Source organism: Vulpes lagopus, chromosome 9 (assembly GCF_018345385.1).
Source record: "Vulpes lagopus strain Blue_001 chromosome 9, ASM1834538v1, whole genome shotgun sequence".
NCBI lineage: Eukaryota > Metazoa > Chordata > Mammalia > Carnivora > Canidae > Vulpes > Vulpes lagopus.
In genome coordinates, this window is record NC_054832.1 from 68,900,323 (window position 1) to 68,925,014 (window position 24,692).

Genomic DNA, 24,692 nt, shown 5'->3' on the forward strand with positions numbered 1-24,692 from the left:
ACTCCAAGGTTTCAGGTCTTCGCTTTCTGCCAAGTAGGAATGATTCTGAATTATTGAAGCAGGCTCAGAACTCTAACACCATGCAAGAGCCCTTCTCCTAGGGCAGGAAATTAACCCATCCATAAAGGATCTCCAAGGATCCAGTGTCTTACGGGGTGGTAAGCACTCTAGCATTTTCCTCTGTTTGGCCTCAGCTGACTGCCTGGTCAGTGTGCCCTGTTGGATGCCAGAAGGAAGAACCCTGGACCTGGGATATACAGGTATGGACACCTGGGGAAGTCCTTCCACTTCTCTCCCTCTCGGAGCAAGCTCCAGGTCATGGTCAACTTAGATTATAGGCAAGATCAAAAAGAGCAGAACCTCCTTTTGGGAATCTCTGCAAGTTCTTCGTTAACCAGCACCTCATCAAGCTCCAAGCTCATCAGCGTTGCTTTGATGACAGGTTGCTCAGGAGACTCATGGAGCAGCCAGCACCCATAGAAGAGCAATGACCTGGACACCACTCTCAGCATTACTGGACCCACCAGAAGCCAAGTGGCCAGTGGGGAAATCTCAAACCCTACCATCAGGGAAACGCACTGAAAGGCTGCAGAACTTCTAGAATGGAGCTTGACATGACCTGACGCCTCAATTATCCTCCTCACAGTAAATTCATTCAGGATGAATTTTTTTTAAGATTTTATTTATTCATGAGAGACACAGAGAGAGAGAGACAGAGACACAGGCAGAGGGAGAAGCAGACTCCAGGCGGGGAGCCCGATGCAGGACTTAATCTCAGGACCCCAGGATCACGACCTGAGCCGAAGGTTAGATGCTCAACCGCTGAGCCACTCAGGTGCCCCCAGTATGAATTTTGATGTCATATATGCAATACTTCCATAAGAATTACCATGATGATTAATTAACATATCATTAATCATCCTTATTAACCCATTATTAACTAATCAATCTTTTTTTTAAGGTTTTATTTATTTATTCTTGAGAGACGAGAGAGGCAGAGACACAGGCAGAGGGAGAAGCAGGCTCCACGCAGGAAGCCTGATGTGGGATTCGATCCCGGGTCTCCAGGATCATGCCCTGGGCCGAAGACAGGTGCTGAACCGCTGTGCCACCCAGGCTGCGCTCAATCTATCTTTAAAGTGAAAAGTTAACAATCAATTCATAGTACTTGGATCCTCAAGCCACTGGCAGAGCCTTTATTATAATTATTTACTAACTGTGCAAGGTATTTTTGAATACATGTATTCACAGGTTTCTTCCTGTCCCCTCTCTATACATCACTGCTGCCTTGCCAAATAGATTTGTCTAATCAATACCTCAGTGTCCTTATCTTTAAAGATGTCACCTTGTGTTTGCAGCAGTTAGTCCATCAATACACGTAAAGATTTCTGAGCTGCTTCTGTAGCAGTGAAATGTATCATACATTCATTTATACCACATTCATCTCAAGGACCATCCAGATAGGGAAAACATCAGGATCTTTTCTATTAAAGCATGAAAATACTCTCTTGATTGCTTAACACACCTTATCACTGTGTGGTCGATTCGCCAATAAACAAAACCATATTTTAAAATGTGGATGTTAAAATCAGATTACTTTGAAGGGAATGATATTTTAAGTCCTAGGACTTGTTATGAGCCTGTTTAGTGTATCACCTCAAATACCCTGATGACAAATGAAAAATGAAAAACAATGCAGATATTTGTCATATTCTTACCGGACAATGGATACTGTAAATATACATAGCCCATCCGTTCTCTGTCGCAAGGCGTGGAGAGAGACACAACACACCAATGCTGCAGAAAGATATTCAGAAAGGAAACCCAAAATGGTAAATCACCGGAGTGTTGACACTTCTTGAACTTGACCTTAAAGGTCTCAACGGCAAAGGAGAGTTATTTTTAAATGGGTCAAACTATAAACTTAATTTATGTGGGGTCTTGAGATATGGACAAGTAAAGGTGACATACATATATAATTATGAGCCGGACAACTCATTTGATTCATTTTATTAATTCCACTTCAATTTTTGACATTTGATTAGCCGTCTCTGTACTTAATTCCCAAATCCCAGGAGCAAATGCCTAACATCTACTATGTTTGTGTGTGTGTGTGTAGAACACAACCTAACATAGGGTAGTGAGTAGTTTATTGTAAAGTACAGGATCCATATTAATGCACATCCTTGTTGACTTTTATCAGGAAGACAGGGTGAGTCTCCTTGAGATATTGTTTGTCTCACTCATGGGTGTGACAGCATGATATATACGATCTATCATGCTCATTTCCTTCATACGTTCTTTGCCCTATTGGAACAGGCACGAGATGATGGCAATCTCATGAAAATGCAACATGATTTGTTTATTACTGAAGGTTTATTTAAGGCTGTCACCATGACCTGTATCCATTAGTAACCTCACAGGTTCTTAAAGCGACACTAGCGACAATACTTGATTTTTTTTTAATTCTACTGAGCTTTGGGGAAAAGGCCCTGCAAAGGAGGTTTCTTTGCACCCCTTCTCTGCTGCCTTTCCGTCCCTTTTGAGATTTATTTTTGAATTTTATCCACCTTTCCACAAAAGGGTTTCAGGACTATATAAGCCAGTGTTACACAGTGAGGCACTCTACAGAAAATTAAACTAAAAGTACTCTACGATCTTTTTCAGTGAGACTGAGTTCCTGGGATTCGACCTGATTTTGAAATGTTTATTTACTTCCATGGGGAAAAAAACCCACAAATCTGGCTGAAAGCTGTGCTCTTGTTTTCTCATGTCTACTAAACCAAATCCATCACGTGTAGCAGAGCAGTCCCTGTGCTTCCTGCATCCTCCAGATTGCAAGCAAGTGTAGTTTCTGGGGTGTTACTTATGAACACTGTATGGGATACACCCGGTGCCTGTGGCATCCGGCAAAGAATTTAAGCATCTGACCAAGCGCTCCCTGGGAAAAAGAGCTGCATGGATGAGAAGATGAATTGGGCAAGTCCTTAAAGAGCATTTTAGGATGAAGGCCTTCCCTTTCAAAGCACAAGCCCGAAGCTCTGGCCTCGGCCGTCCGTCTGGATGACATAGACAGGTGCGGCAGTACCTGAGGATTGAACTTGCAGCCCCACAGAGCATAACTCTGTTCAAAATCACGTTCAGGGTCTGCAAACAGATGCATAAAGCCCTGTGTTCTTAAAGTGTTTTCATTTCAGCATGAAAGTGTTTATAGTGTCCAGACATATGAAACTGAGCAGAAGACAGGTACATCCATTGTGAACCAGGGCTCGCACACAGCAATGATGCTTCACAGACTTGAGTGTACCTTGTAATTTACCCAGGATTCAGCAGTTAGGTTAGGGACACACACACCCCACAGAGACCTCACCCCGCGAAGCCCTGCCACCACGAAGCACACCAATTTTCCTGCTGGGGAAGAGGAGCCTCCGGCTTTTCAAAACAGAAGTCATTCTGGAATACCAAAATACACCAATGGCTGAATTAATTTTCTCACCTTCTGTATGAGTTTGTAAGGGCTGCTGTAACGAAAGATCACAAACTGGGCGGCATCAACATTAGCAGGAATTTACTGTCTTACAGTTCTGGAGGTAAGATGTATGAGGTCAGGGACACCTGGGTGGCTCAGGGGTTGAGTGTCTGTCTTCGGCTCAGGGCGTGATCCTGGGGTCCTGGGATCGAGTCCTGTATCAGGCTTCTCACAGGGAGCCTGTCTCCCTCTGCTTGTGTCTCAGCCTCTCTCTGTGTGTATCTCATGAATACATAAATAAAATCTTTTTTTAAAAAAAAAGTACAAGGTCAAGATGTCAGCAGCTTTGGCTCCCTCTGAGGGCTCTCTGAAGGGAGGGTCTCTCTCTGTGGTGTAGAAATGGCTATCTTCTCTGTGTCCTCACATGGTCTTCCCTCTGTGCCTGCCTGGATCCTAATCTCCTTTTCTTACAAGGCCACCACTCCAGTTGGAATAGGGCCCACCCTCAATGACCTCATTTAACTTAATCACCTCTGTAAAGACATTGTCTCCGAATACCACCGCCACATCCTGAGGTAGCAGGGGTTAGTTAGGACTTCAACAAGTGAATGGAGGAGGGGGCACAATTCAGCCCATAACACCTTCCTGTAGGTATTTTGATGTCAGACAGCACAACCTTTTAGACATCTTGCTTCTGGTTTTTTGCATAGAAGAATAAGACAAACAAATTAACCATTGGGTTTGGGGGAACTAGTGCATGCCCGGGTTTCTTTGCCAACTCCTTTAAACTCAGTAGAGTTTTTAGAAAACCCACCAAATACTGTATTTGACCAGAACTAGAAAACCACAGCACTAAGTGGGGATAAACCAACATGCAGGTGGGTAAGTGCAGGACAGGGTGCCCAGAATCACCTGCTGGCTGCTTAGCCAAGACTTGCAGAACATGAAATGAGAGCAAGACCATTCCACAGGGACCTATCCATCAAAACCATCTGAATGAGAATAATACCAAGAAGACGGAGTGCCTGGGCGGCTCAGTCAGTTAAGCATCTGCCTTCAGCTCAGGTCATGTTCCTAGGGTCCTGGGATCGAACCCTGCATCGAACTCTCTGCTCAGCTGGGAGTCTGCTTCTGCCTCTTCCCCGGCTTGTGTTCTCTCTCTCTCTCTCTCTCTCTCTCTCTCAAATAAATAAAATCTTTAAAAATAAAAATACCAATAAGACATGAACTACAGGGCCAGGATATTCAGACGAGCTTGCCTTGGGTTACCAGATGAAAGAAAGATGGTTCTACCTGGAAAGTGGACAACTTGACAGAATAGCCTTTGGTTTTTTCCTCACACCTCTGACTGGCAAAGAGGAAGGTTCTCAGGCAGGCCTCCAAGAATGGGATTTTTGCATTAAACACAAGCTCAGTAACAAGATCATCTAGCACCACTCAGTCTGCTTTTCTTGCATCAAATGAACAATATAGCTGAGGTCTGAATCTTGCTCAGAAGATAAACCGGTCTTAATAATCTTCAGAGATTTGTAACCAAGCTCGTGCAAAAGAACTATAAATTATGTTCCCAGTCTGGCGACTCTTCCTTTACACTTCTTTTCTGTACCAAAATCTGAAGAACATGCTTAGAAGCAATGGGGCATGGAGCTACAAGGGAGCAGGAGAGGTTTCCTGTTCAGGAGAGGGAGGAGGATGGGGAAAATGCATTATTACCCGTGTTTGAACCACAGGACTTGGTGAAGAACACCCCATTTTTCAAAGAAGGTTCTAAGATCTCGTTTGAATTTATTAATAACAGGGTGGATTTAATGTTGAAATCTTCCTGAGAGGGGATCCCTGGATGGCTCAGCGGTTTAGCACCTGTCTTTGGCCCAGGGCATAATCCTGGAGTCCTGGGATGGATTCCCACGTCGGGCTCCCTGCATGGAGCCTGCTTCTCCCTCTGCCTGTGTCTCTGCCTCTCTCTCTCTCTCTCTCTCTCTCTCTGTCTCTCATGAATAAATAAATAAAATCTTTAAAAAAAAAATCTTCCTGAGAAAGCACAAAATAGACCATCCCAAACTCAGCAAAAAGCCTAAAACACCATCTGTTGCTCTGTTGAACCATTTGACTGGGGTGGGGGAGGGAGAGGAGATGGCTGACAAATTGGAAGACACTGAGACACACAAATCACCGCTCTGAGTCCTCTGCTTGGGCACCGAACGGAGAAAAGGAACTTCCTGGGTGCCTGGTTGGGTTGCCTGGATCTTAGAAATGTGTGAAAGCATGGAAATGGCACGCCTCCACAACTTTACGGAAGCAGGAGAGATTAAACAAAGGTGTCAGAAAAGTTTGGAACGAGGAACACTTTAATGCTGCTTTGAAAGGATTTCCTTCCCAAAACGCACACAGCCATCATTTCACGGTGGTTTATTTATGAAACTATTAAATCGAAAGTACATTTAAAGCAGCCTCTGAAACAAGGCCGGCCTGGCCGTGGCCCCTGCCTCCCCAGAATTCAGGAGTCTTGGAGGGGGGGCGGGAGGGGGGGGAGATTTTCCTGCAAACAAAATGCTCTTTAAAATGCAACACATGGCAAAACGCAGCATTGTCTTTATCTGGGGCATCATGCCTTTGGCACCAGCCGCACTGTCTCTGAACATCAGTGTCCTCTTCAATCGGTAACATGCATGAGCAGAGAATGGCTTTTGGTAATGAAGGGATGGCCTCCCGGATCTGCCGGGCAAACAGCAGTTTGATTAGATCATCTGGCCTCTAATAGCCAGGAAGGCAGCCGCAGAACACTCCAGACCAAAGGTGTTGGCTGGCTTTGCAGCCGGAGCGGAAAACCCTCCTCCAGCCTGCACAGCAAATCTCCCTGCGCTGTCCCCGCGACTTCAAGTTGACCCACAGCGACGAAGCCCAGGGGAGCAGTTAGCACACGAGCTGAGAGCATCGCCCGGGCTGTGATTTCCGCGGTGACATGTGCGCTGCGGCCCCACTGGCTGCCCGCTGTGCCCGGATCGGCCGGTAGGTGGCGCGCCAAGCCACCGCAGCCGCTTCGCCCGGGCGAGGCGGGCAGGGACTGCGATTCATAAAAAACATAAATTCTACTCGATGAACAATAATAATAAAGGAAATGGAGTACTGGGCACCGTAGAGATGAAATTTTAAAGCCCCGAAATCAAGTTATTTGAGATTATTTAATTTAATTTACTAAATTTGAATAACTGTGCGATGTAATGATGCATGGCAGGGCATTTAGGTTTTATAGCTTCTAAATGCTCCTCTTTAGGGTGATTGCACTCAGTTGCACCGTCGCCAGAGAACTCTGTCCCCGTCTCCAAGCTGTGTAAACAAATTGAGGAGAGAATGATTACACGTTGGGAAAAAGGCAAGGAGAATCTTATTGAGAGGAGAGAGAGAGAGACAGCGCCCCAGCTACCAAATATCACCCCTTTGCACATCACAAACTACCTCCGAAGTACTCAAAGACCAACAGCAAAGATTGTATTCATGTTAGCACAACAGCAGAACCTAAGCTAGGCACTGTCCAGGTGCTTCTTGAAGTAAGATCCTAGTAAATCGCAATAAGACAATTAGGGTCTCTAGCAACCTTTATGTTCACATCTCTGGGTTTTTAAGTTGGTGAGTGTACACGTCTAATAGCTCCTCAACCGACAAATTAGGGCACTGCAAAAATCTAGGAATTGATCCGTGAAGATTTTCCGCAAGCAGAGGTAAAGAAGGGTCCTTTGATAAAAATGCAGCCCCACATTCTCGTCAGCGTAGCTCCAGTGCACACGTTCTACATTTGCAAAATGTGCGTGCCTAGCTGCATCAACATAGGGAGCTGCACACACGCGAGTATTAATTCAAATATGTGTGAGCGTGTGCACATAGACGGGTATATAGATGCTGTCTGTGCACCACTCTTCTCTATTGTTTTCAACATAACCGGTTTTGGCACCCGCTCTGTAGCACTTTGGAAGGGCCTTCATTAGCACTGGGATAGTATCCAAAAAGAATCCAGAAAAATCAACACATGGCTGCTCTTGTTCTCACGATAAATGACAGCTTTGGTGGAAAACAACAACAGTCAAGAAGCAAAACAAAAACCAAAAAGCAACAAGAGTAGCAATAACATGAACAGAGGAAGTCAGACATCACTAACTCAGATTTTTTTTTTAATTTTAATTTATTTATTTATTCCATTTTTGCCACTTTCTTCCTTTCCCACTAAGCCTCGGGGTCCTTCCCCGCAATTAAAAATATAAATAGTGAAAGTATCTTCGAGACCCTGGGGCGGGGAGCAACCGGGCCGGCTTCTGTCTCTTCATCGACACAGACATGCTTATTATAATCTTAAAATTGTGTGAAAGCGTGTAAGTGGCCCACTTGTGAGATTTTATTGGTATGGTGTGACAAAAAGCTGCCCATTAAACTATCTCAGCCCCTCCAGACTGAACGGTGTCCCCTGAAACATCCACACCAATAGAGCACAATTCTTTGGGACCAGAGGTCTGAAGAGATGAGCCTTTTTTAGAAAACAGAACCTCCCTAGTTACTTGAACGTCTTCCCTCAGAATCATAGATAGGGACTCTTGGGTCATTCAGATGCCACAAGAATGGGAAGGGAAAGCAGTAATCTCTGAATTAGTGTATGTGAATGTACCCTCACACCGTGGCTTAACAGGTAGATAATAAATCACACTTCAAAGAAAAGCAGTCGGGGCACCTGGGTGGCTCAGCGGTTGAGCATCTGCCTTTGGCTCAGGTCGTGATCCCGGGGTCCTGGGATCGAGTCCCACATCGGGCTCCTCCCTCCGCCTGTGTCTCTGCCTCTCTCTGTGTGTCTCTCATGAATAAATAAATAAAATCTTTAAAATAAAATAAAGAAAAGCAGTAGTCAAACTATAGAAGATTCGATTCAAAGAATTGATTCCTTTGTACTTCGGCTGTCAAGGCAACAGTGGAAAACAAAAGTGTGTGTGGCCCTTTAAGGCCGGTGGCTCTGCCCAGGACACCAGACATCCAGGGGGGGACCCCCGGTGCGTCTTCAGAAAACAGAGGTTGTGGTGCTATTCAGTCCCCCATCAGCCCCCTGACTTCTCTTTCCTCGGTTTCTCAGATTCTGTGAGTTGTTCGTACTGGAGGGTCTTGAAATTTTTCAAGGAAAAGAGGAAAGTGATGAAACGATATTATGAAGAGGAGGAGGAGGAGGAGCCCTGCACGATGCTGGAGGTGAGGGTCCAAAGGAGGAGAAAGCTATGCATGAGCAGGTGGCAAGAGGAGCATCCGAAGGAGCCAATCTTAAGCCTCCGACATGCTAGAAGGCTGGCTCTGGAGGGATACAAAATACAGGAACGGCCTGAGACGTAGATCCCAGCAGACAGGAAGCAAGGCATCTCCAAAGTAATCCATTCGCTCCACCAACGTGGAGTCGTTGTGACGGGCCCCCTGTTAAGCACTAGGCATCCAAAGGTGAACACAGTATTCCTTCTCGAAGCCTTTCTGATGTAGAAGCATGACCATTTTGTCTGACTTTAACCCCATCAGTGCGTGTAATCCAGGGGGCAGAGGCTGAAACCCTATGGGCCTGTGCACAGGGAGGAAACCGAGCCCCAGGGCCCGAGGGTGCTGTGTTCCTGGCAGCACCTTTAGCTGTCTTCCCTTCTCCCCCCGACCACTGCACGCTGAGCACAGCCCCCCTCAGGGGCTCGGGAGCTATCGCGTACTGCAGCCTAAGTATCTGTTGACAACAGTTCATCCTTCGAAGCAGCTCCATTTCACCCTATTGCTGATAATTATTATGAATAAGCTAACACAATCTCCTGTTTGACAGAACTGTCTCACTCCCCAAGAAGGGCCAGAAAGCCGGTTGAAAGGTTTCCAAAAGGAGGAAAGATTCCAAGTAGAACCGAGGCTACTTCTCAACAGCCTTTTCAATAGCCCTTCTCTCTTTCGTCTCCCCCAAGATGAGGAGAGAAGCAGCCTGGCGTTTGGCAGGGAGACCAATGTCAACACCCTATATTTACTTATTTATTGGCAGTTTGGAAGGCAGCCACCATTTATGGTCCTTCATTCCCAAATAGAGGGAGCGATGATGCCTGCCAACAATGTCTCCACGCCACCTGACTGCCCTCTCTCTACACAAGCCAAGGGGGGAATGGGTCCAGGACGTTCACTGTTGGCCACCATATTTATAACACTTTTAATGCTGCCTGTACTCTAAAGGACCCCAACTGGAGAAGATAGTGTGGGCTACAACTCCCTGACATTAACCATGTGGTTGAGCTCCCACAGAAGCAAGGTTTTGAAAGGCAGAAGCTGACTCTATCCGTACCCAGCCACACAACCCCAATATTGATGTTCTCTTCGGAGGTGTGATGTAAAGACCTTGGAGAGAGTCCCAAAGTGTTTCACGGACACATGGATGGTGATATGTTTGGGAAATTGTCCTTCTGAGAAAAGACCAAATAAATTGGGATTTGTTTGGGGAGCAAAAAGAGACAGCTAGGATGGGAACGTAGGCCATAGAACTGTCTTTTAGAATGATATCGGGAGAGTGAGATTGTCTTTGAATGAGACCCAACAGAGGTTTTCAACTTCTAGCACAGCTAGAACAAGAGAAATCAGAACATTTGAAAACCAGATGGGCCATTAGCGAGAATCTGGTCTGACCTCTTCATTTAACAGATGATGCAGTTTATTTTTTAGGAAAAGATTCTAGACTGGATGTAGGTCCCCTAAGTCTAAATAGAGTGCTAGATTCTCATAACACAGTGACACAAACACCAGAAAGATGAGCCTAGACATCATTAAAAGCACAGACACATGTCACCAAAAGCACTCAAACCACAAATTAAATTCTAGATCAAAGTAAGCAAGTTTGTTCAGTCAGGAGCACAGCACAGCCCGGGTCAGGAGTCGAGAAATCCTGATGATGGGATAAGACAGCTCTTAGTGGGCTGCCTATCATACTGCTTTTGAAAGCAACCTGACTGTGGCAATAGGAGGCAGAGCAAGTTCGACCAGTCGAGGGCCTCGGAGAATGTGGTCTTATTAATTGCTGGACCAGGCCTAGTCATGAAATCCCAGCAGCCTTCTAGACAGGCACTCAGCTGCAATTTCCCAGGTTGTCCACACTCGTGGGCAATTTCATGGGAAGCAGGTTGTGGACACACCGCATAAGCTACAAATGCTCAGTTGGCCTCCACCATGGCTGCAGCATGAAATTTCCCGTTTGCTCCACAACCTCCAAATTCGAAGCGAAATTGCCACCAGCTGTGCTTTCAGCTTTCTCCACTGCAAGTGAAGAACAAGACATCTTTGATGATAATGTGGGTGGAGGAAAATTTAGGGAAGCCCTCCTCCACTGAGAACTAGTCAAGGTTGACCAAAGTCAAAGTCAACCATACCCCAGGAGTTGTCATCCACTCTCAAAGATGACATCCTACGGATACGGAGCCCATTAGCTGGAACAGTGAGATTGGACTGGAGGTCCAAAAAGACGAGAGTTCTCATCTTTCCGCTAAGATAGTACGCAATCAAGATACAAGTGTGTCCGCAGGAGAAAGGTGACCTGGACGTTGTCAGCAGGTTAGACATTAATTACTGAGGCAGAAATGAAGTAGGTGACAGGCCTTTGGCTTCTGAAACTCTTCACTCTCCTTTTCACCCTATGTTTTATGCACACCACTCCCTCCACCATTCCCAACCCATTTTCCACCCCTATTTGGTCAACCCCCGATCATCCTTTAAAAGTCAACACAGATATCTTCTCAGTGACATCCCCCAACATCTCCCAAACAGAATTAGGCGCACTGTCCTCTGTGATTCCAGATATAAGATATTATGTATTATATGTATATATTTATCACTGACCACATTAGGCTGTATGAAACAGTAAGGAGGAAAGAGAACTGAACTTTGGGGTCAGGAATAAGACTCCGCACCTTAAGTCTTCAATTGATGAGCTCTGTGTCCGTGAACAAATTATCCAATTTCCTGATCCTAAGGGCAATTCTATCTGTACAATAGAGACAATAATGGCCACTTTGGAATATTCTTATGAAGATGGCATGGCTCCTGGCATGGGGCCAGTCTCACAGTCAGTGCTCTATCAATCAGTCCCCTCACCTTCCTCCTCCCTCCAAAAGCAAAAAACGTGCTTTTTATCATGTGTCCTCAGTGTTGAGCATGAAACATACTAGAACATTCTAGGGCCCTAATACATGCAATCATCAGTGAATATGATAACTAAGGACAAATATGGGCCAGGGTTTTTGGAAAAGAATTAATTTATTTGAGAGAGAGAGCACGAGGGAGCTCAAGCAAGGGGAGTGGCAGAGGGAGAGGGAGGAACAGACTCCCTGCGGAACAAGGGAGCTCCAAGCGGGGCTCGATCCCAGGACCCTGAGATCATGACCTGAGCTGAAGGCAGACGCTTAACCGACTGAGCCACCCAGGTGCCCCGGGGGCCAATTTTTTCCCCCCGGGGCCAATTTTTAATCAAAAAATGTCAGGCCTAGAAAGGGCCCTAAGCCAATAGCCTTTGGCCCCACGATCATTACAGAGAAAGCTCAGGAAAAGCAAGGAGCAGGGCAGGAACGAGACCCTCCTCTCCCACTCCCAGGCCCGGACTCTCCCACCGTGCCTCGCTGCCGGCACAGGCTCACCTGCTTCTAGGTGTGATGGACCAGAAGCCGCGTGGGCCTTCCTGGGGTCCTATGTCAGCCGGCCTTCCTGCCCGTGGACCTGGAGACCAGCGCCAGCCTTGGTGGCTGTTCTGATATGAATCCCCCCCCCCCCCAGCTATTAGTGGTTAAAGGCAATTTCTCATCATCCACACTCACACGGCTTCACTCAAATTGGAAATGATAGATGATTAACAGGCATGAGAAACCGTGTTGTGCTACATTCAGAAAGGATGCAAATGACAAAAACATGTTGCCTTCTGGATAGGCAGGGAAGTGGCGTATAGCAGAACGCACCCGGCTTCTTGCACCTCCGTGTCTGGCTAGACGGTTTTATGGCATTTAGCAGCGCTGCGCGAAGGCACCCACGGCATACCAGAACTCTCACAAAACAGCGTTTTCATGTGCTAATGGCAGCTGAATCAGAAACACATGGATTTAATTTCCTTCAAAATACCCCCGGGTATAAAAATCAATGCAGGCAAGCCATTTGGCTAACTGTCTTTGGGGCTTTTCTGAGCCCAAAAATGGCAAGAAATTGTCGGAGCTGGCTGGTGAGCCCCACATCCCGCCAGGTGCAGCCCTCCCCGAGCACGGCCCGGCCTAATGCGATGTGAAGGCCCGGCTGTCTTTTTGGAGAGAGGCAGGTGCTTGCTGCGTGGTACCTTGCCTGCTGCCATCTCTGCACATTTCCTACTTTCCGCCCTTAGTTCATTTCCTCAGCCTCTCCCGCCACACAGCCATCAGGGAGATCTCATTTTGGCAGCAGATCGGGATCCCTGCCTGAAAGTTGATAGAGGTTGAGCTATTTGCAGAAATAATGCTTTCCAGACGTACTAAACAGTACCCCTCTTTCCAGATGGAGTGGCATTAGTGTTGCTTCCAGCCATTTCCTCACCTTCTGGTATACTTGTCAGTTCTCCCATATGCACCACAAGCCTTCCGTATTCTGGGGAATCTCAGAAAACTGCTCAGGCCCTCCGCCTCTCATCACTTGCATGCACAAACGCACACACATACACGCACATTTACACGGCCTCCGCTTTTATGGATGCACAGACAGTTTTCTTCCCTGCCCCCCACCCCACCCCCCGCCACCTCCTGGGAGCAGACGTAGATGTTCAAGAGAGCTAATCACTATATGTGATAGTTGAACAGCCCCGGGAATTAGGAACATCCAAAAAGCCGCTCGGCTTCGGTGGATGTTGCTACTGGCACTAGGCATCAATGATTATTCACATTATTCACATTGCCTTTTGGTGGCCTCTAGTTTTGAATGTCAGAGGGGGGCCTGCTCCCTAGAGAGGAGTGCAGAGGCTTTTCCCCCCAAATAAATCTGTTGGGAGCTGCGTTAAGCGTCTTTGTGTGGTGGCCAATACATAAGACACTTTGTTTGGACGGCAGGACCCCAGAATGTCACCCCCACGTGCTCTTTCCTTACTGAGAAATTGTCCCACTCGCCACATTGTATTAGCTCTGGGTGGTTTAAACATGCCCAGGCCAGAAATCAGGCTACTTCGAACAGGCCATATATCCAGGTCCTTCCCGGCTCTGAGGTCTGATGCTCTCAGGAGTCTGGATGTTACTCTCCTGTCCGGAGAAGCAGGGCACAGGGAGGGTGGCAGCCCAGTAGGGAAGTCATCTTCATCTTTCTAACACTTTGCCTTTCTCCTACCTTTTCTAATTCCTTCCTGAAACTGGGCTTTCTTTTTCAAGGGGGAAAGCAGAGAGGGGATGAGAATGCTGTACACACATGCAGAGTTTCTCCTCTCCCATTGCTCTCTTTTCTCAATCTGCCTGACTTCAGTCCTGAGTGCGTTCAGGATGACTATGCTCTCCCCCCAAAATCTAAGATCTGCTCTGTTTCTCTTCTCACAGAGTAAAGACCCATGCATCCTGGAGTGGATGAAGGGGTCAGGGTTAGCTTCTCAGAAGAACCTGGCATTGGAAGCTCTCAACGCTACTACATACCATGAAAGTCAGGTTGAACAGTCAAGGTCAGTTACTAAACACAACGAAGACAGAATAAAGCAGAAAACACATTAAAACAAAATACAGATCATTGGATATAACTGATACCTTCCTCCTCAACTCTTCAATTATTACACAGAGTCAGTATATCCTGTGTGACCTTGGCAAGTTACTTAACCTCTCTGTGCCTCGGATTCTTCACCTGTAGAATGGGGCTACCACTAGTAAACACCTCACAGCTTTGTTGTAAGGATTAAAAGAGGTAAGGGAGATAAGGCATTTAAATGTGCTGAGAAGGCGGTTGGAGTGTAGCGAGTGGTCTCTAGGTGTAGGCTCACAACCAAACCGTAAATTTTCTTTTTACCTCCAGGAAACCTTCCATGCTTTTTGGAACCGAGAAAACCTTGGCTGTCGACCTGGCAATTGCCACTGGTGGATTTGATATTTATCACACTTTTTGGGTCATTGTCTTTGATGCTCTTGTCTTTGGGTGAGTTGGGTGGTTAGGCTTCTTCCTGAGGGATATGGTCTCAATGATGAGCCACTTCTTCTGGAAGGGCACTGTCCTGGCCATCTCACGAAAGAACTCACACATTCGAGCCTAATTTCTTAATCCCCACATCTTTTGATCTTGCCAGAATGACAAAGATAAGATCATTTTTGGAATCTTTGTACCCGATTGTGCTAAGAGGACACATTTCGTCCAATCAGGAAAATGGAGAGCTTAGCAATCAAATAATTGCTTTATTTGATCAACTGTGCATCTTCTGGCCTCGATCAAGTCTCCAGATGCCTTGAGTCATCCTGACCCAAAGCTTGGCAGATTTGCCACATTTGTTAAAAGCCCCAAACCCTTTTCTCTGATGCTTCGAAACACACAAAAGCAACAACAAAAAGCTTTTTACAAGTTTCGGCAATTTTTCTTAACGTTTCAGAATGCATCTTACTGTTTCATTGATGCGTCTGTACAGTTTACCGGTACAAATCAACTATTCCATATTCATTTGCTCCATGCTCACACCCTTTCATTTTTGGAAGTCCCAAAAAGCAAATACTGCCCTCTCTAATTCTTTTGCACTACTGCTGTTGATAAAAGGAAATGAAACGCATTAGTCACCACCCCTCAACCCAGGCTTCTGATTACATTGCGGGAGCCTTGCTCATTAATGCAGGTATGGGATGCCGAGCAGAAAGGAGGGGTTTCCATTCAGCCCGCGACGGGAGTAACCAGTTGATCGGCAGGACAAACCAGCTCCACGAGGGGGAATACCTTCAACAATTCTATCAACATTGATTTACTTTAACCAGGTGATATTTTAATGAGCCAACCCCAGCGCTCCCTGGATGACACGACTTCTCACATGAAGAGAGCACACCACCTTTAAAGGAAAAAAAAAATTAAATCATGAAAAAAGCCAGAGAGTTGACACTTGCAGATGAGTCTGATTCCCTTTGTCCTGTGGACATGCGCTGTGTTGGGAGAGCTCCAAGAGCATCGAGCTGATTCTTGCTGTCATCGGAACTGACCCTCGGGCCCCCAGGAGGCCCGCAGCCTGTCTGCTCTATAGTGACAGGGAAAGGAGCCAAGCTTCAACTTGGGGTTCTCAGATGTGTAGCACAACAGGCTACATCCAACCCTGACGAGGGCAGCTGGATCACATGAATTTTTAAAGTAAAACAACTGATTTTGTTGGGGGGAGGAGGAGGGGGGAAACGGGTCTTGCTTTTTCCCCCCTGTGAAATCCCCACGGAAGAAATGCACGGACCCAGCATGTTGATTTTGGCATCGGCACACACGGTCCCTCTGTTCTGAAGATGAGCTGACACGTGCAGATTTGCAGATCAGCCATTTCAAAAGGTTAATTAAATATTACCATTGTTTTCCAAGCTATTAATGTATGTTCTTTCTTCATGTGAAAGGCTTCTCCCCACTCAAAAATCAGGGTTTGGATTTGCTTCCCAATCTCTTCCCCTTTTAAAACCTGGAAAGAGAGTGACTGAGGGGCCTGGCGAGAGACACAGAGAGAGAGACAGAGAGACAGAGAGGGAGATTCCCAGGCCAGAGGCAAAATACAGTTTGGAGCTGAAGAAGGAGCGACTGTGGCAGGCATTGTCTGAAGCAGCGCCCTTGAAACACATTCTCAGCTGCAGCTGGGGATTAGAATTATGTCACTTAAGGGAGGTTCTAGAAAGGGGCCAGGAAGGAACCCCTGCTCTTTTCACCTTTATTTATTTGTTGACATAACTGACCACACTGGAGCTCAGTGCAAGCCTTGGCCTGGGCTGGTTCTGGGGAAGGGTCAGCAGGTGCGTCGGCCAAAGGGCCAGTGAGGACTGAGGCAGGGACGTACCCCACTTTGCGACGTCCGTCTGTCCCCTGCTACTTCCGAATGATGTGGTTTTCTCTCTGCCTGAGGCATCCGGAGGCTGGCAGGACAAGGCCTTCGTGCAAACGGGAGAAGCATCCCAAGATGGACGGCAAGGGATAATAAGACAGAGGTCAGGGAGAGGACAAGGTTTCTCTCCGGCAGGAAGTGCCACCCTCTGTGACTGCAGTTTACAAGAAGCCTGAGCCAGGATGAGCACAGCAGTCTGCAGGAAATCTCTCCAGACAACCCATCTTCCAGGGCAAGCGGGACATGTTTTGTTTGCAAAGTAATAATGCCTCCCTCGATGTGGGGAGGAGACAGCTAACCTAACAGTGTAATGCATGGAAAACAAAGAGGCAGAATGAAGGCAGGTGATGGAGGGATGCGGTGGGCAGGGTGGGGAGGGGAAGGGAGACAGCCGGTACCCAGCCTGGTCATGGGTAAAGTTGGAAGCGCACCCGCGCAGTCACACCTCCCCTGCCTATCTGCCTGCCCGCCCGTCCCTATACCTACCAGGCAGCCTGAAATTTCATCTGCAGAGGGCTACGTGGCAGTATAACGTGGTGCTTACAACTGCACACTCTGCAGTCAGAAGATCTGGGTTAAAAGCCCGTCTCCATCACTCTCTGGCTGGGTTTCCTTAAGGCTTTTCATTTCCTAATGTTTCCATTTTTTTAAAATACAAATTGCTGATACTGTAGGGTTGTTAAAACGATAAAATGAAAAAAGAAAAGAAAAGAACAAAGTAGGTAGGGTGTCCATTGTACAGAGAGCACTCTTGAAATAGGAGGAAAGAAAAGGAGAGCAAATCCTGGACAAGCGGAGAAAAGAGGAGGAGAACACAGGGGAAGAGGGGGAGCACGGAAGGGGAGGGCCAAGAAACCTTTGTCCTTCTGGAACCATCTGTTAACTAGCCATCCCAGGGTGTCCTGGGTGCAGCTTCCCTGGATGAGCTCATTTGGATCTCCTGCAGTCTTCACCGGTATCCTGTCCACTGCCTCTGTCCCAACACGGTCTCCCTTTGCTGGTGGGATCACCTTGACAAGCTACCCACACCCAGGGCTGAGACCCTGCATACATGCAAGGCCTGGTGGTAACTGGGCGGGCCGGGATGGAAGGCGCAAAGGGAAACACATGCTTGAGTGGGCTGAAACCCTGGAGGAGGAAGGACCAGCACACGTGTCCTCAGCATGTTTGAGTGCTGAGAGGCAGCCTCCAGAGAATAGTGCTGGCTCTCCTGTAGGATTGTTGCCTGAGGGACAGATGTGAAAGGAAAACCAGGTAACAGAGGGATTTGGGGCTGTACTCTTTCCAACCAGGTACGTGCTAGGACCTAAGGCATGCTAGATAGACCCTTAATAAATTGTTGGAACGTACTGGAGAAGCCCCTGACTTCATGGAGGTTATATCACAGCACAAAGGACCAGAGACCGTGAATCATAGAGCACTGTGCTGGGGAGTCGGGGGCGTGATTAGGTGCTCAGCACCAGGGGAGAGATCCAGCAGAAAGCCCATTCCAGGCAGAGGAACAGCTAATCTAAATAAGCAAGTATGGTGAACACCCTCAGAGTTGTCTGCTCAGCCTAGTAACCACCCGCACCCCCACCCAGCAGCAAGTGAGCAGCAGTGAGGACGCGATCTAGCCCACAGGCTACCACTAACTGATGTGGGGGTGGGCAGATTCCCAGTTCCCTGGCTCTGGGCCAACTGGCCTAAAAGAGGGCTCCTTCCTGACTAGGGTTGCCAAACCTAACAAATAAAAATTTAGGATGTCCAGTTAAATTTGAGTTTGTGTACGTATATCTCACAAAACTTTGGGGAGATACTTATAACTTAAAAATAATGAATTATTTCTCTGAAATTCTTACGTGTTCGGGCATCCCATATTTTATCTGGCAACCTGGATCAACCTGCTTCTGTAGGAAGCAGTTAAAAGAGAACTGAGTCATCCATGCTCCAGGCGCTCAAAGTGCAAAATGTTTTCTGCCCCGTGAAGAAAGCCAACCTACCAAAGGAGAGAATAAAATGAAGTCAGAAGTCAGTGAGAAGCAGAGACGAAGGGAGCAAGGTGGCAGTACCCAGGTTCCAGTCTGCTCCCTGCCCTTCTTACAGCTTGCTATTCTGCTCTATTTGCTGGACCCTACTCCCCACCCACCTCACCCTCGCTCCCAGGCCCCTTAGACAAGAGAGAAAGCAGACGCATTTTAATTCATCAGCTCAAAGGTAATAAAGTCAAGCAAATGCACCTTTAATACAGTAAGGCCAGCGTTACTATGTTAAATGGTACATGGTCAAAGCCATATTACAAGAGGAAATACTATTCTTGTATAGATCAGACGGGATGTTCTTCAAAAGGAAATTAATCCTCGGATGGTGAATTATATTTGATTTCCAAATTTAAGGAGAATACAAGCCAGAGTTGAAACACACACCGTCTCCCCATCCCATCTCACCTACAGAGCCAAAGTTCTCTTATAAACCAAGCAGAAAAGTTCACTGATAAAGCCTGGATACCTAAAGAGCCTAAAATTTGTATGATAAATTATTTGCCATAAGTTAGATTTCTTGGATTTCTATCCTATAAAGAAGTCCTATAAACCAGTAAGCAGGGATCCCTGGGTGGCGCAGAGGTTTGGCGCCTGCCTTTGGCCCAGGGCGCGATCCTGGAGACCCGGGATCGAATCCCACGTCGGGCTCCCGGTGCATGGAGCCTGCTTCTCCCTCTGCCTGTGTCTCTGCCTCTCTCTCTCTCTGTGTGACTATCATAAATAAATAAAAATTTAAAAAAAAAAATCTTTAAACCAGTAAGCAAAACATGATGGGCACCTCCTTCCAAAAATAGGCAAGGGGATATTTGCAAGAGAAATATGAATTTGCAATAAAAAATATTTAAAAAGCATTTTCAGACTCATCATTAAGTAAATAAATGCAAGCAAAAATATCAAAATCCCCTTTTAGACTGTTAAACTAAAGAAAATTAGTTCTACTGAAAGGTGCAATAGAGTGAGCACTCTCTTGCACTGGTGGTGAATCCCTAAAATACAGTATACCAGTGGTATGTCCCTAATGTGCAATATACTAATGGTCTATCTCTAATGTGCAAGGTACAAACTGTATATCCCTAATGTGCAGTATACTAACGGTACATCCCTAATGTGCAGTGTGTGAACAGCATATCCCTAATATACAGTATACCAGTGGTACATCCCTCATGTGCAGTGTGCTAACAGTATATCCCTAATATACAAAGGACTTCTGCAAAAATAATAAATGACAAAGACCCCAATAGAAAAATGGGCAAAGAGTTTGAACAGGCAATTCATCGAAGAGATGCAAGTGGTCACAGTAGGTTAATAGAGGCATACATTTCCATTTGGATGGGGATTTGGATTTAGATAAGCACTCCTCCTCACAGTCAGGGAAGGTCAAGATGAAATGAGATACCAGTTCTTGGCCTCTGATACCATAAGACTGATAACTTCTATTTCTGAGAAGAGCTTTGGGGACTAGCCAGTCTCACACAGGCTATCGGTAGGCATAAATACCCCTACACCATTTCTAAAGGATAATTCAGCAGGGACAGCTGGGTAGCTCAATAGTTGAGTGTCTGCCTTCGGCTCAGGGCACGATTCTGGGGTCCCGGAATCCAGTCCCATTATCAGGCTGCCCATGGGGAGCCTGCTTTTCCCTCTGCCTATGTCTCTGCCTCTCCGTGTGTCTCTCATAAATAAATAAATAATAAATAAAATATTTTTTAAAAATAAAATAAAAATAAAGGATAATTCAGCAATATCTATTTAAAGCACCTGAAATCTCTGACAGCTCCCTGTTTCTTCCTTATAGATTGAAAACTGTTGGGGATCCCTGGGTGGCTCAGCAGTTCAGCTCCTACCTTTGGCCCAGGGCGTGATCCTGGAGTCCCGGGATCGAGTCCTGCGTCAGGCTCCCTGCATAGAGCCTGCTTCTCCCTCTGCCTGTGTCTCTGCCTCTCTCTGTCTCTCTCTCTATGTCTATCATGAATAAATAAAATAAAATCTTTAAAAAAAAAAGAAAAAAAAAACTGTTGTTTACCTTCCTCCTCGTAGAAGGAAATTCCCAATTCTAACTCTCTCAGGAAATAATCGTTACCCTGTGGTCCCGTCTTCTCTAATTTAAGAAGCACATTTTAAAATTTTGCAAACCATGGCATTATTTTCCATTTTCGGTGTTTTGATCCATTTTATCTATATTCCGGGCAGTCTTTGATGAATCATCTCTCATTTTTTAACACTCCATTAAGAATGGGGGAATGACGTGGGCACAATATTATTCTAAAAACTAAAGCTCAAATGCCAAAGACTGTTAACAGCAACAACGTTTTCAGCAAGGATGGGGAAATAGTGATTGCGTTCAAGTGGAAGAGGATGTCGGACATCCTGGGCATCCGAGCAGCCCTGCTACTACATGGCCCATTCCTCCTCTTCCTTCCTTGGATTTTTTCCCACTGCCCCTTCAACTAAGCACCATATTCCCTCCTTCAAGGTTTCCTTCGTTCCTGGGCAGGAGGCCCTGTGCCTGGAACCCTGCCCCATCCCATCTCCGCAAGCTGTCTCCTGCAATCATTCTACCAGCCTCTGAGATCCTGCTTCCTCCACAAAGCCCCCCCCAGCTGAGAGCAAAGTGATTCTCCTCCAGCTTCCCACCTGTTCTGAGCCACTGCACGCTCCCTCTCTCCTCCTCCCATTGTCTGTACTGAACAGCAGTGGGCTCGGTGATGTCCTGGCCACTAAATGGTTGCAGTTTTCCTTTCCTATGCCTGTCTGCATCCGCGATGGCTGAGGCCGAGTTTATAAATGTGCTCTGCTTGGATCAGCAAGGCGAGAAGCTGTCGAGGGGCTGTTTGCATTCTCTAGAGATCACCTTGCACAGCATCACCAAGGATCAAAGTTCTGTGGCTTGGTAAACGGGGCTCACGTTAGGGTCAAGTGTGCTCCCAGTGAGACTTACTTCGACCTTTCTGGGCCTGGCTCCAGTGTCCTTGGGACAGAGCAATGCTGCCTTAAACTGGCAAGCTCTGATAATTAAACGAGTGATTGTGAGTTTAGTGGAACGGAAGAATGGCTTTTTTTTTTTTTAAGTGGTTAAAAATGTCCCTAACAACTGAATCTAAATATTAGAATCCTTCTTCCCTCAATTATATTTTCCTCTTTTGTGATTCAGCATCATTTTAATTGAACTGGATCCCCCAAGACTAAAAATCTGGTATCTAGGACTATAAAACACCTCCAGTTGGTAAAATAGGTGAGAAGTTTTCTTTTAAATCCCTTTTTAGATTTTTTTTTGTCTCTATCCACCATTAAAATTAATTTCGCACCCATTTTCCTCCTTGTACCTTTGGGAAAGACGCTTGCTTTTATAGCTTTCTCTTAATGTCAAAACAAAAGCTCCCTTATACTTCTTAGAATCTTGAGATCTTTTTTCCAACAAAGAGGAAAACAAATGTGCTCGATTTAAGGCAACTGGGGAAGGACTGGATCACTTCAAAACAGAACCCGACCCTCTTCAACTTCTAAGAACCGGTAGCTCCAGCATCGATAGACAACGTGAACAGGAGAATGCCAGGAATCACACAATTTTCTCACTCACTTATTTTCCATTTTTTTCCTAAAGTGTGGTATGGATTTTTGTAAGCCACAGTTTGAATGATATGCAGTTTAGAGTGAGATACAGAGATATTTTCACAATATCATATAAATGTTATTCTGTAGTCAACGATGAAGTGAAGAGCAAGGGTTTTTTATTTTTCCCTTCCCTACCACCCCCCCTTCTCCACCACCCCCACCCCTGCTTTGAAAGGGAACAGGAGAAACAGAATAAACCCAGGGTCCAGATCTCTGGGCCATGTGAGTAATGTTTTCTTATTTTATAAAGGCTCTGACAAAAATACTCCAAGGAGGACACACAATAATATATAATAAATTATAGATGCTGGAAAACTGAAGGACATTATGCTTCAGCATTTCTGCCTTCTAATAAACCAGTGGGATGAGATGCCCTTCTTCATCTGTCTGCTTGCAGAGCGTTTGTTCATTCACACCCACTGTGTCGTGGGTCACCTGCACAGGACCTCAGCAGACAGACTGTAAAAGGTGAGTGGCCGCTGACTGCTGAACCCTGCCTCCCTCCTCCTCCGGCCATCTGATTTGGTCCAAGGGCATCCTTGAGAGTGGGGACAGATGAGCGATGATTCTCCTCTCTGTTGCAAGGAGGGGCCATGGAGACCCACAGGTCCCAGTCTCTGCAGAACCTTTGTCGGCATCAAGGTCTCAGTCCCTCCCACACCGAGCTGACAATCCCGTCCCCAAATCCAGAAGATCAGCAATAATTGATTTGGCTTCTGGCCCGTACCCTTCTGGTGCAAGAGCAACAGCACAGTTCACTAGCTCTTTCCGATTCCTCCCTGCCCTCCCTTAAAGAGAACTCTCGCGTCTGATTAAAATCGGTAATGCGCTGATCCTGGAGTGAAGAGGTGCTATTTATTTCTGTCAAGTTCTGCTTGGAAGGTTTGAGGCTTCCTCCTACCAGACATTTTACTAGTAAACAGAAAAGTTACCCATATTGTCATGCTTGCCCTGACCTGCAAGCTAGTGAACAATAAATCTTAATTACAGTTAAATGCCAAAATCTGCAAAGAATGAGACAGCACTAGTCAACTGTGAATTGGTCCGACTCCTGCCTCGGCTGGGGTGCAGCTGCAGGAATACATAAATTAGTTTGTGATTTGTTTGTGCCGGAACAATCACTCGAGGCTGTTTCTTAAGAGGGTTTCCAGTATCAGTGGACGCACTGGCATTCATCCTACTGCCATGTCAGATGCAGGTGGCATCTGGGAAGTTTTATTTTAAAGGACTTCCAGCATTATGCTTGGGTTAATAAGAAAGCGCGATTTCTAAATATCTCGGCAGTTTTCCAAAATAGGGCTCAGTCTCCTGACATCTGCTCTGTCCATACTTGGTACCTTTGGGTTTATTCGGGGAACGGCTGAATAACCTTTTGTTGATAATCTCCTTTTTTTGCACCGTACAGGGCCGCTAGAGCACGAGGCAGGCAACCCATGCAGGAGCTTTTTAATTTTTTTTTTTCTTCTCCTGCTGCTGGAAGGCTCATGAGCCCCTTGGTATTCAAGTGTTTGCTTGTCATAATGCTAAATAAAGCCACCCTGTTGTCCCCTTGCCTGGGTCCTCTTGACATATTGGCACCTATATGCAAGAATTAGAAAGGTGATTGCAGACATAACTCTGTTCAATGGCTCCAGGCTGTTCTATCAATTTTGAGACTGACAGGAGATAGGAGATGGAACTCGCAAGGAAGAATGGAGTTTGGGCTGCTGGGTGCTTTGTCCCATGAATCAATCTGCAATTTACTCATATTATTTTAGATGCAGATCCTGTTCTCATTGGGAGTCAATCATGTGTTAGATGCCCTTACCGGCAGGTTCCTAAACAATAAGGCAGGCCCGGCTTTCCGGGGACTCTGGAAGCCGCGCAGGGTGATAGCAGGCCCCGCGCTGAGGTGCTAGTTCGCTAATTACCAGGTGGCCGTGGCCGTGGATGGAGGCAAGAAGGAAGGGGGGGGGCACAAAAGAGGCTGAAATAGGTTCTTTCTGTGCTGTTTTTTGTTTTGTTTTTTAAGCGAATGAAAGGGGGATTGGCCTGGCCTGGTCTCACCCCGCCCCACAGGAGGCCACCCTCCAGCCCAGGGTGCCCCCCCCAGTCCCTCGCAGGGCCCCATCCTGTCACCAGCGGTCCTGCTTCCTGTTTGTGTTGCCGCTTTGTTGCTTCCTGGTGGTCAGCCGAGCCGCCCTTCTGCTGAGCCTCCACCCTGGGGCTGGCTCTCGTCCCAGCCCTCTCTTGCGAGAGCAAATCTGTCTCTGGCTCCAGCTAAGCCCACGTTTTTAAAGGACCCGTCCTAGTGCAGGAGGCTGTGCCCACCCCCAGGGACCCCCTCCACTGGGCTGGGGCGGGGGGGGTTGTTGCGGGGGGCAAGCCTCACACTGGACCTCCGAGCCTTGGAAGAGCTGGCTTGAAGCATGATCTCATTTGCCCCCCTGCTTGCCCTTTGGCCTTCCTTTGAGGAGGGGACAAGCGTTGTTGCCCGCTTTCACTGAATGAGAAAGACACCCAGAGAGTCTGGGGGGCTGCAGCGTCCTGGGGAGAAGTAGGAGGA

At 46.7% G+C, this 24,692-nt stretch overlaps 1 long non-coding RNA gene across 1 annotated transcript in view; it reads right to left on the bottom strand.

Annotated features, from left to right (window-relative positions):
- Window positions 1–5,863: 5,863 nt before the first annotated feature.
- Window positions 5,864–24,692, bottom strand: part of LOC121498447 — a 47,214-nt gene continuing 28,385 nt past the window's right edge. The window contains exon 3 of the long non-coding RNA XR_005989785.1: window positions 5,864–6,796. This is a non-coding gene — a long non-coding RNA (uncharacterized LOC121498447). The remainder of the gene's footprint in view (window positions 6,797–24,692) is intronic.